At 34.0% G+C, this 15,673-nt stretch overlaps 1 long non-coding RNA gene across 1 annotated transcript in view; it reads right to left on the bottom strand.

Moving 5' to 3' along the window:
- Positions 1-15,673, bottom strand: part of LOC306640910 — a 925,259-nt gene that overhangs the window by 565,899 nt on the left and 343,687 nt on the right. The window lies entirely within an intron of this gene.

Here is a 15,673-nt window from a genome sequence, read left to right as displayed (position 1 = left end):
ACACTTTTACATTGCTGGTGGAGTTGCAAATTGGTGCAGCCACTCTGGAAAGCAGTATGGAGAATCCTGAGAAAACTTGGAATGGACCCACCTTTTGACCCAGTTGTCGCACTCCTCGGTTTATACCTAAAGGACCTAAAGTCAGCAAACTACAGTAACACAGCCACATCAATGTTTATAGAAGCTCAGATCACAATAGCTAGATTGTGGAATCAACCTAGATGCCCTTCAACAGATGAATGGATAAAGAAACTGTGGTATATATACACAATGGAATATTATTCAGCCATAAAGAAGAATAATATTATGGCATTTGCAAATAAATGGATGGAATAGGAGAATATCATGCTAAGTGAAATAAGCCAAGCCCAAAAAACCAAAGGCCGAATGTTTTCCTTGATAAGTAGAGGATGATATATTATGGGGGTGGGGGTGCAGAATGAGAGAATAATGGGGGAACTTTAGAATATGTAGAAGAAAATGAGAGGGAGGGGGTATAAAAAATGGTGGAATGAGACAGACATCATTGCCCTATGTACATATATGAGTACACGAATGGTATGAATCTACATTGTGTACAACCATAGAAACAAAATGATGTACTCCATTTGTGTACAATGAATCAAAAGGCAGTCTGTAAAAATTTAAAAGATAAATAAAAATAATAATAAAAAAACCAAAAAGCTTCTTCACAGCAAAGAAAACAATCAAGTACATGAACAGAGAGCCTATGGAATGAGAGAAAATCTATACCATCTGCAACCTCAGATAGAGCATTAATCTCTAAGATACACAAAGAATTCAAAAAATACCAAAACAACAAAACAAATCAATAAATGAGCAAAGGAACTGAGCAGACACTTCACAGAAGAAGAAATGCAAATGGTCAAATAATATATGAAAAATGTTCAACATCTCTAGCAATTAGGGAAATGCAAATTAGATCTACACTGAGATTCAGTCTCACTCCAGTCAGAATGGCAATTATCAAGGATACAAGTAGCAATAAATGTTGGTGAGAAGGTCGGGTAAATGTTCACTCATACATTGCTGGTGGGACTGCAAATTGGTGCAACCACTCTGGAAAGCAGTATGGAGAATCCTCAGAAAACTTGGAATGGAACTACCATTTGACCCAGCCAGTCATCCCAGTTCTCAGTTTATACCCAAAGGACTTAAAAACAGCACACTACAGTGATAGTGCCAAATTAATATTTACAACAGCTCAATTCACAATAATCAAGTATGGAACCAACCTAGTTGCCTTTCGGCAGATAAATGGATAAATAATATGTGGTATATATACACAATGGAATATTACTCAGCTATAAAGAAAGATGAAATTATGGTATTTGCTGGTTAATGAATGGAAATGGAGAATATCTTGCTAAGTGAAATAAGCCAGCCTCCCAAAACCAAAGTCCAAATATTCTCTCTGATACCCACAAGAAGGGAGGGTAGAAAAGGGAAGCATAGAAGTGCATTGGATTAGACAATAGGGAATGGAATGAAGGGAAGGGAGGGAGAATGAGAATAGGAAAGAAAGTAGAATGAATTGGACATAATTGTTCTATGCTTACATATGAATACACGACCAGTGTAACTCCACAGCATGTTCAACCACAAGAATGGTATCAAAATTGTAATGGGTTGCATCCCATGTATGTATAATATGTCACACCCTACTGTCATGTATATCCAAAAACAACAAATAATATAACAACAAATTCTGGAGATCAAAATACAATAACCGCATTGAAAACTTATGTAGAGATGTTTCACAGATGTTTTTGTCGAGGAGAAGAATCAGTGAGCTCAAAAATAAGGTCATTTGATATTACTGTGTCAGTGGAAGAAAAGGAAAAAAAACAATTAAGAAAATAGAAAGAGCCTAAGGTAATTATGGAATGCTGTATATTTAATAATATATTCATTATGTGAATTCCAGAAGGAGACACAGAAGGGGTCAGAGAGCCTGTTTGAATCAATAATACCTGAGAACCTCCTAAGTCTATAGAAGTAAATAGATAGCTACATTGCAACAGTTCAAAGAACTCTGACAATTAAAACCAAGTATTTCACTCTCTTAGTTGAATTCCTCTGTTGCTTATGCATTCATTTGCTTTGTTTAGTGTCTAAGCTCTCTTTTAGCTCATTGAGTTTCTTTAAGAAAAATATGAAAATTTTTGTCAGGTAATTAATAGATTTCCATTTCTTGAAAGTTGGTTTCTGGAGTATTTTGTTTTGACTGGGTCATATTTTCTTGTCTTTTCTCAAGTATTGTTATTACTTGCTGAAATTTGGGTGTTTGACAAAATAGCCTCACTCCTTATCTTTGTGAAGTGACTTCATGAGGAAGAATTTGACCAATCAGGATGGGTAGTGATTCTGGAAGCCTCTCAGACATTTGGAGGAGATACACTTTCTGTAGTCTTTTGCTTGTAATTTTCTAATTGGAAGAGTTTGCTGGTTTATTTTCAGGAGCTCATAATGTTTTTCTTACATGTCTTTCTGTGGTAACACAGGTTCTCTGGTGCTTCAACAAGCTATTTTGCTCTGAATGGCTCCCAGGTATACAAAGTATGCCAGTTCCTCATCAGCACTCTGAGTCAAGTGATATAAAACAATCAACACAGTCCCTCAGAAAAACTCCCTAAAATGCCAAAACATTAGACGTATGCTCCACTCTTTCCTTTTCCTTTCAAGAGAGAAGTAACAAGTTGGGCATTTTTCTTCCAATTGTGCTGACAGGGGGAAGGGCTTTGAGCTATTTCAAAGTGGCTATTTTGACTTTGCACCTGCGTGAGTTACCACAGTTTCATAACTGGATTTTGGAGTTCTTCTAAGGACATTTTGGATCTATATTGTTCACAGCCTCTCTGTACAGAAAAGAGGTCTGGGTCTTCCTACTCCTCTATCTTGCTGACATCATTCTCCCTGGAAAAAATTTAAAGGAGAAACAAATTGGAATTCATGATACCAAATTTCAGAAATTATTTTGAAGCTACAGTAATCTAGAGAGCATGGTGTTGGTGAAAGGATAGACATAGATCAATTGAATTGAATAGAAAGCCCAGAAATAGACTCTTACACAAAAGCAGAGCTCCTTCCCATTTCTAAAAACAAACCAATCACTGTATTATCTAAGATGAGTAGGAAGATGGAACAAATTTTTAGGACTCATAATTTTTGTTTTTTCTAGTAAACTATTTCCTTGTCATGAGTAGGAAAGGGTTATGTTAACCCTCCATAAAGTCCCATAAAGAGTATCCCAAGAGAATCTATAATAAGAATGGATTTGCTTCTGAGTATGCCTTTTCACTTGACTGGACAGTTGAGAAGTAAATCATCATACATTTGAAACTATATATATATTGTAGCTCATTTTTGGCATTGAAATTTCTGAAAAGCAAAACCCTTTGAAGTAGCTTGGGCTCGCATGACTTGAAGAAGAAGTGGTGTATCTGGAAACATGATGGCCGTAACCCCCAAACCTTTCAATTGTCTTTAACAATCTTACAAATGGAGAGACAGGTTTCAGTATTTCAATAATTCCATACAAAAGACCACAAAGATTAACAGAAAAACATAAATTAGGAGGTAACACTGCCAGTTGACTGGCTAGGCAATGGAATATTCAACAACAAAAAAGCGATTGAGAGCATGTACCATAGCTACTTGTCCTATGGGTAGTCCATAGAAACAGAGGGAACTGAATAATGCTGGATTCCACCATGAGAAGACTAGACTTCAGTGTATCTCTAGGGGATCTGAGCGTTAAATGGAATGAAGTCAGAGTTACCTCCTGAGCACCAACAAAAGAAGAATCATGTCTCCTAAATTCTTCTTCCCTGAATCAATGGCGGAGGAACTGGAAGCAAAGACTGAATAGATGCCATGAATGATACTTAACGGAAAAGTACACCAGTACGCAAGGAGCTTGAGTCTGGAAAAAAATGTTCAAAGAATAGATCCCTTCCTAGCCCTTACATTTCAAGTCTTTTCTGAACTAAATACTGTGCTGATTCAGATATAACTATGTTTTAAACAAAATAATAATTTTAATAAGTGAATTTAATTTCCCTTTCATAAGTGAAAAAAATTATTAATTTAACACAAGTTTCCATGAAGGATTCCACGACCTTACCAGGAAGAAAGGTTAACCATAATATATTGGAAATTGATATACTTTTAAAATTTTATTTATATTCCAAATATTGGAGGCTGCTCAGAACACCAGTTGTATTGTTTTAATTATGGTATTGCTCTCTGAAAAGATAATGGACTTGGAACTAGACTTTTTTGACAATGGGCACTGAGAACTTGGGGGAGAATCAATCTCTATGAACTTGACTAAGTAGCTTAATCATAAAATTTCATAGTTCACTTAAGCATTTAAACCACAAAGGAGGACATAGAATTCTAATTTACTCCCAGCTTTCAGTATTGTTTCAGAGAATTATATCTGCATCTTATTTGTTATGAAAGTACATGAATCATTAAGTCACATTAGTTGATAAACCCAGGTTATCCTTATTTCATCATAGAGCTGATTTCTTCAGCAAAGTCTAGACAATTGCTTCAGGATTTCAGTGGACTTCTTACTTAGAAATTTTTGATAGCTTATTTGAATGAACTGGGTTTCTTTTTCTTTTAACTCCTTGCATTCATACATCTTATCTAGAAGAAGAGAATGCCTGAAGAAAAATATGTTTGGCCACAAAATTCTGGTCATCTAGTTCCATGACCCAGCTTTTCCTTTTCTCCAGTGGTAGGATACACATGTATCTCTGATCTACAAGATAATTCAGAAAAAAAGACCACACTTCACCACTGGAGAGCACAAGATAGATGCTCCTTGCTATCTTGTTAGTTTCATAAATTCTGATATTCGTTCTCGGTAGGGGCTGATTTCAGAGCTTTCATACACTATTATGCCAGTGCAAGATGATATAATTTATTTTCTGAGTAATCATTTCATGAACATGTGTAGTTTTCTTTCAAAGGTTTTCTTAGATTAAATTTTTACTATTCACTACTTTAACATGTACACTTTTTGGAAACAACAATCTAAAATGGACTTTTGCATGCACATATTACGTTAGACAATTAAACTAAGTGAATTCTAACTTGTACACAAGGAGGATTTGAGGTTATTTTCTTTGTGAACTCTATATGGTAGATAGAAAAGGGGATAGTGCTTAAGACAGAGAAAGGAGAGAAGACAGAAAGGAGGGAGGGAAGGAAGAAAGGAAGGAAGGCAGGCAGACCGGCAAGGAGGGAGGAAGAAGGAGGGAAGAAGAGGGAGAGGAGAATCAATTAATGAATATCTAACCTATGGGATCATTATGCAGATTAAAGCAAAATCCTTACCATGATTTTTATTATAGATTAAATAAATGAGGACATTTTATTATACTAAAAACATTTATTTTTGTGTAAAATACTTAGGCAAGCACTCAAGTGTTAAATATGTCTTAAAATATAGGTTGCAGTGTGTGTTATATTTAGGTCTAAGGGATCAATGAAAGTAGAACATTGATAACACCAAAAAAGACAGATTTTTCCCTTATTGGCTTAAATTGACATCAGTATTAGAGATACAGAATATGGTATATTCCACCTGCTTCTGCCAACTATCTAGCACCTTTTTTTTCCTAGAAATTTTATACAAAGTATTTTGTATGTATTAACTCTTAAGGTTTTGACAATCCTAAAATAAAGATATTGCTGATATTTCAAAGATATGAAACAGATGCTCCAAAATTGTACTGGCTCAGTTCAAGTTTGCAGAATTCAAAAGTCTAGGATCTAGAAATCAAACTTAGGTCAGTTCTTAAGGTTCAGCTGAACAGTAATTCAGAGGTTTGTTTTGGTTTTTGTTTTTTCTCTTTCTTTTTCAGGAACTTGTTTTGGCATTTCCATAAATGCAAAAAGTATTTAATAGAATTTGAATGAAAAGGTTTTAAGGTTTTAGATAAATTAAGCTATGGCTTATTAGTACAGAAAGGAATCAATAATACCAGATACCCCAGGCTACCAGTAGACAAAAATCAAAATTCTAAATTATTCTGGGACTGCTTTCCACCAGGAACGTTACAGCTAGGTTAATAATACAATTTGATAAGTACATTTCACAGTGATTCATGGTGTTATTATTTCAAAACTAAAAACATTCTGGATTCATATACATGCCTCAAAAATACTGCTGTGACCAGAGTAAGTTCTTTGAGAACTCCTGGAGAGAACCACGTCCTGTTTCTTTCCATCTTAAATATCTTTGAAAACAAGCCTCAAAAAAGGATGAACTAAAAGAAGACATTTAAAAAGTCCTTAAATAAACTGACATTCAACATTTATCTAGTTTTATATTATTGTAAAATTTTTAAAATTAATTTGTTTTTCTTATTTTGATATATTTGCTTGCTTTGGACAAAATACTTTACAATAAACCTAATTGTATCTTTTTGATTTTTTTGAACTATCAAAACTGAATTGTTCTTGTCAATTGAAATTGACAAGATGGTATTTTCCAATTGTATTCCCAATCAAAATTGTGTTTTCTGTTATGTTTTCTAGAGTTGTGTGAAATCCTCCTTTAGGCTAGTGACTTTGCATGTGTCTTCATCTAAAGGCTGGTTGGGGCAAGGACATTCAACTGGCTCAACTTTTGTAACTTTCTCCCATAGATCACAGAAATGAATGCTTCAGTATGGACCCAGACTGTTAGATTCATATTTACAAATAAGATGCTCTATAAGGTTGCAGTTGATTAGGTTCTGAAATGGAATATGTTTTTGCTGAAAGTAGATTGAACATTTATACATCCTTTAAGCAGAGTTGCAGCCATATTTCCTTGTGTGAAGTATGGTGAGGCCACACCCAGATTAATGAAACTGAAAAGAGTTTCACAGTTTTGTTACTCATATTTCCCAGGAAAACACATATACCACTGAGGGATGCTAAAGGAAATACCAGGATGAGTGTCAGATAATGCTAATTCTACATATGGAGGGAGGAGAGGGCACAACATATACCTGTACATATCAATTTGTTTGTATTTAAGTCTGGAGCCCCTTCTCTATTCTTTTGAAAAATAACTCAGACTATTTATTTTTAAAGGAATAAGATGACTAACCCCCTTCTTTAGTTTTCTCTTCTACATATACTGGACAGCCAAGCCAATATTTTTGTCATTCCCCACAAATGATTTGTTATTTTCTTCTTTGGGTACGTATCATTAGCTCTCGCTGCCCTTTCCACACATTTGGCTGCTCTTTTAGAGAATAAGGAAGAATTTTCTGAAAAACTTCATGTCACTCCTTGGCCTATACCCAAAGGACTTAAAATCAGCATACTACAGATATACAGCCACATCAATGTTCATTGCTGCTCAATTCACCATAGCCAGATTGTGGAACCAACCTAGATGCCCTTCAGTTGATGAATGGATAAAGAAACTGTGGCATATATATACAATGGAATATTACTCAACCATAAAGAATGATAAAATTATGGCATTTGCAGGCAAATAGATGAAACGGGAGAATTTCATGCTAAGTGAGATAAGCCAATCTCAAAAAACCAAACGAGGAATGATCTCACTGATAAGCGGATGATGACATATAATGGGAGGTGGGAGGGGTTAGCGTTAGGGTTAGGGTTAGGTTTAGGGTTAGGGTTAAGGAGGGTAGTAACAATGGAGGAAGGAAGGATTGTATAGGGGGAAAAGAGGGGTGGGAGTGTTGGGGGAGAGGAAAAAAACAACAGAATGAATCAAACAACATTACCCTATGTAAATTTATGATTACACAAATGGCATGCCTTTACTCCATGTACAAACAGAGAAACAACATGTATCCCATTTGTTTACAATAAAAAATAAATAAATAAATAAAACTTCATGTCACGATATATTAATTTGGTCTGGAATTTATTACTTTATATAATTTGGATATTTCTACATATTTCACAATCCTCAGAATGAAGTATGTTTCAGAGCAAGTGTGCAATGAATGTTAGTGAAATGATTTCAAATCTACTTCACAAAAGTGTCCTATACATCTTAAGCATGATTAGTTTGAAAGTAAAAATTGAATCAGTGTAGTTTATCACATACCTCAGTGATAAACTGCATGGATTATGGATATTTCATTTATTTATTAATTTATCAGTGATATAGTAATTATATATGTATAATTAATAATTAATTTATAATAAATTAGCCAGGATCATACTATGTATTTTCATGGGGTGAGTCTAGCAGGAGAAACATACATAAATACATAATAAGACAAATGCTAATTTTATTTCAATTGTAAGAGGAGTTGAAAAAGCAATAACTAGAGTATTAGTGTATATTAACAGGGAGACATCACTTGGTCTGAATTATTATGGATGATTTCCCTGGTTAAATGATAGTTTAAGCTGAAACTCGAAGGATGACTGAGAATGAGTTTTTTACCTAACTTTGATATTGGTCATGAAATTATTCAATTCACTTCATTTATTTACTGATACCCACATTATTATTTATTAGTAGACATACCTGGGGCATCAAATGATTTAATTTAACTTATTTATTTATTTATTTTTGTGGTATTAGGGATTAAACCTACGCATGCGTTACCACTGAGGTACATCCCCAGTTCTTTTTATGTTTCATTTTGAGGCAGTGTCTTGCTATGTTGCTGAGGCTGACCTCAAACTTGTGATCCTCCTACCTCAACTTCCTGAGTTACTCGGATTGTATGTGTGCACCAACATGCCCAGATGAGTTTTATTTAAAAAGTAAGTCTAAGATCAAAACTAGAATTCCAAGCAGGAAAACAATATAGAAATTCCAATTTTCTTATTATTTCCAAAGAATTTTCAACCAAAATCTACATGTAATTATATATTTACTTTGTTTTAATAGTAAATACAAAATCAAAAATTAGAAATGTCCATATCGGTGCTGAACTGAAGTGTGTGCTTTGCTAGTCCTCAAGTTGTTAAGTATATAAATTCACATCCCTTTCTTAGGCAAATAATTAAGAAAAGGTTTATTTGATTGTATATTGTTCAAATATGAAAATAGGTATGGAGTGTAAGTTAGTGACTGGTAGAGTGCTTACCTAATATTTGTGAGAGGTCCCAGGTTGATTCCCACTCTAACAAGGAAAAAAGTAGTAATGAAAAGAGTCCATGCTTTGGTTCTAGTTTTAGTGAGAAAGTTGTCAGTTTGATGCATCTCTAAATATTGATATTTCACAAAAATAAGTATTAAATTCTGACAATTTTTACAATATGTTAGAGATTATTGCAGTTTGCTGGTCTTTGTGAAATTTGGTAACAGGTTACCCAATAATGGAACAGAAAGAGCAGTTGCAGTTAGTCTCATCATATGTCCAAATATGGATTATAGCTACCCTACAAGTCTATTGGGATTGTTTTGAAATTAACATAAGAAAATGAATATAGGAGAGTGATGAAAAAGATAAAGTACTAAGCAAATAACTTGTTATATTTATAGGGTTCCTTTCCAATTCTCATTATTTTAATGTACAAACATGATACTTCAACACACAACCAACAATGAATAATTTCAATGATTCTATTAAAGTTATGAAAGCAGAGTAGAAGTGACTGTATGGCACAAAACTCAAATGTACTCAGTGCAAGTACTCTGACACTGAGTTACACCCTAGCCCTATTAACAGTATTTGCAATATGGTTTGCTGGTTATCAGACAATGCAATTGACAAAGGAAAGAATAGAATGTACAAAAATTAGAAAAGATATAGATTATCAATCACTAATCATATAATAATTATATTTAAATTATATAATTATATATTATTATTATATAAAATTACATACTATAAAACAAAATATATTCTTTTAATCTTCTTAGAGTCAAATTATTTACAAAGGATAAGAAAAATGTTAAGCGTATAATTAATTTACAGAAACCAATTGGTTTTAAACAGTCAACACAATGGGAGTATATTGATACTAAAATTCTCATTTGAAATTTTTTAAAAAGGCAGTAAACATAAAGACAAATGCAAAAAGATTTAATAAGGCAAAGATATTCTCCCATTCTGTAGGCTCTTTCTTCGCATTGCTGATAGTTTCCTTTGCTGAGAGAAAGCTTTTTAGTTTGAATCTATCCCAGTGGTTGATTCTAGCTTTTATTTCTTGTGCTATGGGAGTCCTGTTAAGGAAGTCTGATCCTAGACCAACAAGGTGAAGATTTGGACCTACTTTTTCTTCTATAATCTGCAGGGTCTCTGGTCTGATTCCGAGGTCCTTAATCCATTTTGAATTTAGTTTCGTGCATGGTGAGAGATATGGGTTTAGTTTCATTCTGTTGCATATGGATTTCCAATTCTCCCAGCACCATTTGTTGAAGAGGCTATCTTTTCTCCATGGCATATTTTTGGCACCTTTGTCTAGTATGAGAAAATTGTATTTATTTGGGTTTGTGTCCGTGTCCTCTATTCTATACCATTGATCTACCTTTCTATTTTGGTACCAACACCATGCCGTTTTTGTTACTATTGCTTTGTAGTAGAGTTGAAGATCTGGTATTGCAATACCCCCTGTTTCACTCTTCCTGCTAAGGATTGCTTTAGCTATTCTGGGTTTCTTACTCTTCCAGATGAATTTCATAATTGCTTGCTCTATTTCTGTAAGGTACATCATTGGGATTTTAATTGGAATTGCATTGAATTTGTATAGCACTTTAGGTAGTATGGCCATTTTGACAATATTAATTCTTCCTATCCAAGAACATGGAAGATCTTTCCATCTTCTAAGGTGTTCTTTAATTTCTTTCTTTAGTGTTGTATAGTTCTCATTGTAGAGGTCTTTCACCTCTTTTGTGAGATTGATTCCCAAGTATTTTATTTTTTTCGAGGCTATTGTGAATGGGGTAGTTTTCCTAATTTCTCTTTCTGAAGATTCATCACTTATGTATAAAAATGCGTTGGATTTATGGGCATTGATCTTGTAACCTGCTACTTTACTGAATTCACTTATGAGTTCTAAGAGTTTTCTGGTGGAATTTCCTGGTTCCTCTAAATATATAATCATGTCATCAGCGAACAGGGATAGTTTGAGTTCTTCTTTCCCTATTCGTATCCCTTTAATCTCTTTGGTTTGTCTAATTGCTCTGGCCAGAGTCTCAAGAACGATGTTGAGTAGAAGTGGTGAAAGAGGGCATCCCTGCCTTGTTCCAGTTTTTAGGGGGAATGCTTTCAGTTTTTCACCATTTAGAATGATATTAGCCATGGGCTTAGCATAAATGGCCTTTACAATGTTAAGGAATGTTCCCACTATCCCTATTTTTTCTAGTGTTTTGAGCATGAAGGGGTGCTGTATTTTATCAAATGCTTTTTCTGCATCTATTGAAATAATCATGTGATTCTTGACTTTAAGTCTATTAATGTGGTGAATTACGTTTATTGATTTCCTGATGTTGAACCAACCTTGCATCCCTGGGATGAAACCAACATGATCATGGTGCACTATCTTTTTAATGTTTTTGTATGCGATTTGCTAAAATTTTGTTGAGAATTTTTGCATCGATGTTCATACTTCAGATAGAGCACTAATCTCCAGAATCTATAAAGAACTCAAAAAACTTTACTCCAAGAATTCAAATAATCCAGTCGACAAATGGGCTAAGGAAATGAATAGACACTTCACAGAAGAAGATCTACAAGCAATCAACAAACATATGGAAAAATGTTCAACATCTCTAGTAATAAGAGAAATGCAAATCAAAACCACCCTAAGATTCCATCTCACCCCAATTAGTATGGCGATTATCAAGAATACGAGCAACAACAAGTGTTGGCGAGGATGTGGGGAGAAAGGTACACTCATACATTGCTGGTGGGGCTGCAAATTAGTGCAGCCACTCTGGAAAGCAGTGTGGAGATTCCTTAGAAAACTTGGAATGGACCCTCCATTTGACTCAGCTATCCCACTCCTTGGCCTATACCCAAAGGACTTAAAATCAGCATACTACAGAGACACAGCCACATCAATGTTCATAGCTGCTCAATTCACAATAGCCAGACTGTGGAACCAACCTAGATGCCCTTCAATTGATGAGTGGATAAAGAAACTGTGGTATATATATACAATGGAATATTACTCAGCCATAAAGAATGATAAAATTATGGCATTTGCAGGCAAATGGATGAAATTGGAGAATATCATGCTAAGTGAGATAAGCCAATCTCAAAAAGCCAAAGGACGAATGATATCGCTAATAAGTGGAGGATGACACATAATGGGGGGGAGGGAAGGGTTAGTGTTAGGGTTAGAGTTAGGGTTAGGGAGGGAGGCAAGTATGGAGGAAGGAAGTACTGTATAGAGGGTAAAGAGGGGTGGGAGGGGTGGGGGGAAGGGAAAAAATAACAGAATGAATCAAAGAACATTACTCTATGTAAATTTATGATTACACAAATGGTATGCCTTTACGCCATGTACAAACAGAGAAACAACATGTATCCCATTTGTTTACAATAAAAAAATAAACAAATAAATAAATAAATAAAATTAAATTAAAAAAAAAGATTTAATAAGGAAAACATTAGAGGACAACTGAGATACCAAAAATTTTGAGAAATGCACACCATTCTTTAAATAGGAAATCTTAAATTATACAAACACCAATTCTGCCCAAGTTGCTTAAAATTTAATACAGTATTAATAAAAGCGCCTTTGGGTTTATTTGGTGGGGAGGAGGTGGGGAGTTAGGGACTTTTTTTTTAATTGTTTTTTTGATATAAAGTGAATAATTATGTATAAGTGTAAAAATTATGAAAAAGTATATACTAACAAGATATTAACATTTTGAGATATTATATCAGATAACTATAATAACTAATATGAATAGTGAACTGAATGACATGAACAAATATATTTATGGACTAGACTATAAAGTCAGGAACACTAATGAACTCTACTAAATTTCAGTACTAGTGATCTTTTGGGGAAGATAATTCTTTTTTGTCAGGAGCTGTACAGTACATTGTAGAATTTATGTCCCTTAATAAAAAGTGCCAGTACCACCCCCAGGTTATGACAATCAAAAATATCTTCACATACTTCAATTGGTCCCTTGGGGGAAAGCCTTGGGGGAATAGTTGAGAACTATTGACATAAAAAAGATTGAAATTTAATTCACTATTTAGTTTATAAGCGAAGGTGACTTTTGAATTAGTGAAGAAAAGATGGATTATTTAATTTTATGAATAGTACAACTGGATGTAGTCTTCTGGAACAAAATAAAATAAGTTCTGATAAATCAAAAACTGAAATTAAAATGGAAACAGTTTAGAAACCACCAGAGAAAAGGTAGAAAATGAAAAAAATGTCTTTTAAATATTTTATGAATAAACACATGCAAAATATTTTATTTAACTCATTCATGAGGAAACTAATGAATTTTTGCAATCAGATCAAAGAAGAAGTCCAAGAACAATTAGGAATTCTGAAAGGAATGTACAAATAGTGCCAAAACCTTTTTTTTTTTTCTTTTTTCTCCATGGGACAGAATTTATTTGCATGTCTATGGACAAGAATTACTTATCACTACTGTCAGTGATCCACAATTTTCAGAGTTGTAAAGAAGATTGTACAGAATCAGAATCAGACCAACCAAGTAAACTCTGAAATAAACTCTGAAACGATATTACATTGTTTTCAATTTAAGAACTAGAAATTTGGATATTTAAATATAATCCTTCTAAATAAAAAACAAATTCAGAAGTCACATAAGGAAATGTTGGTAAATTTGATTGTGTAAAATTTTTACAAGTTCTTATTTAATTAACATTATAAGCAAATTCAAGAAATAAATAAAAATTAGAAAAATAAGTTTAATTCACATCATAAATAACTATTTTCCCTGTTACAGAGATAATTCTTACAAATCAATAAAAAAAAAAAAAAAACAGAAAAAACTCAGAAGTAGCAAAGTATGACAAAGGATGACAGGAAAAAATCACAGCTGGATCTTAAGCACATGAGGTTTTAAATTATTCATAATAAGAGATGTGCAAATTAAAACCATATTGATATAACATTTTTCTCCTATCATATTTGCCAAGATCACAGGTGCGATGACATTCTGTGCTAGTGAATGTGAGGGGAAACAAGCTTATCTTGAAGGATGAGGATTCATTCATTAGGGGGAAAAGGGATGAAATTAAGGGAGGAGGGATGGAAAAGGGAAAGACAGTGGAATGAATCCGACCTAACTTTCTTTTGTACATATATGAATATACACAGTGAATCACACCATCATGTACATACACAGACACTGATTTAAACAAATAACGGTAAGTAAATAGCAGAAAGCTCAGTTGAGTGGAGGGAAAAGAACAGGGAAAGGGAGGAGGGGAGGGGAAGTGGAAGTATTTGGGACTGAATTAGAAAAAATTACACTCCATGCTTTTAAAATTATGTCAAAATGAATATTTTTATCATGTATAACTAAAAAGAACCAGTAAAAAGTAAAAAAGAAGAGGAAGAAGAAGGAGGAGGAGGAGGAGGAGGAGAATAGAAGTAATAGTTGGAGGAAGAGAGGATGAAGAAATAATAATTATAAGCCTTTCAAAAGATAGGTATTCCTGCTGAAATATCAATCTACTATAGAAGGAATTTGGGGCATATCTTTTAGAATAACAACTGAAAATACTCTCAGGGAGTATTCTAGATACATAGTGACAGTATGAAGCAATGTATTCAATAAGGTATTTGTATTGCGTATGCTATTGGTAAAAAATTTGAAATCAACTTGTTAATTTACAGGCACTGTTTAAAAATTGTAGTACATCTATACAAAGAAATACTATTCAGCAACAAATAAATGAAATCATAGCTGTAATCATATAGAAAATATTAAGAGCAGAACACTGGTTATCATGCTATCCTCAATTCATATAAAATAAACACATGCACATTTCATTTGCATCTGAAAGAGCATAAGAAAATAGGAGGGACACTTTCTGTTATGGTTTGAATGTGAGGTGTCCCCCAAAAGCTCACATGTGAGACAATGCACAAACTTTCAGAGGGGAAATGATTGGGTTGTAAGAGTCTTAACCCAATCAGTGAATTAATCCCTAATGGGATTAGCTGAAGTGGTAGGATGTGGCTACAGGAGGTAGGAATTGGGGCATGGCTATGGGGTATTTTTTTTTGTATCTGGAGAGTGGAGTCTCAGCTTCGTGATCTCTCTGCTTTCTGATCACCATAATGTGAGCTGCTTCCCTCCACCAACCTCTCCCGCCATGATGTTCAGCCTCAACTGGAGCCCTGAGGAATGGAGCTGGCCTTCTATGGACTAAGACCTCTGAAACCTCAAGCCCTCAAATAAACCTTTCCTTCTCTATAAATTGTGCTAGTCAGATTAGTTAATCACAAGAGCAAAAAACTGACTAAAACATTTTTACACATCAGCCTATTATACTTTTTATATAGAAAGTATTTAAAATAAGTAAATAAAAATTTAAAGTGCAAAAAAGGTGTTGTGAGTAAAAGCATGCAGAGTCAGCCCTCTGGGTATACATACATATACTATCAGATGCATCTCTTGGTCCCTTCAATGGAGTTACCCGTTTCACAGTTATACCTTATGAGTATAGATGAATCAATCCTGAATTCATCA

Source organism: Sciurus vulgaris, assembly GCF_902686455.1.
Source record: "Sciurus vulgaris genome assembly, chromosome: 11".
NCBI classification, from domain to species: Eukaryota; Metazoa; Chordata; class Mammalia; order Rodentia; family Sciuridae; genus Sciurus; species Sciurus vulgaris.
Note: the sequence above shows the minus strand (reverse complement) of the source record. Positions and strands in the feature narration are given on the sequence as shown.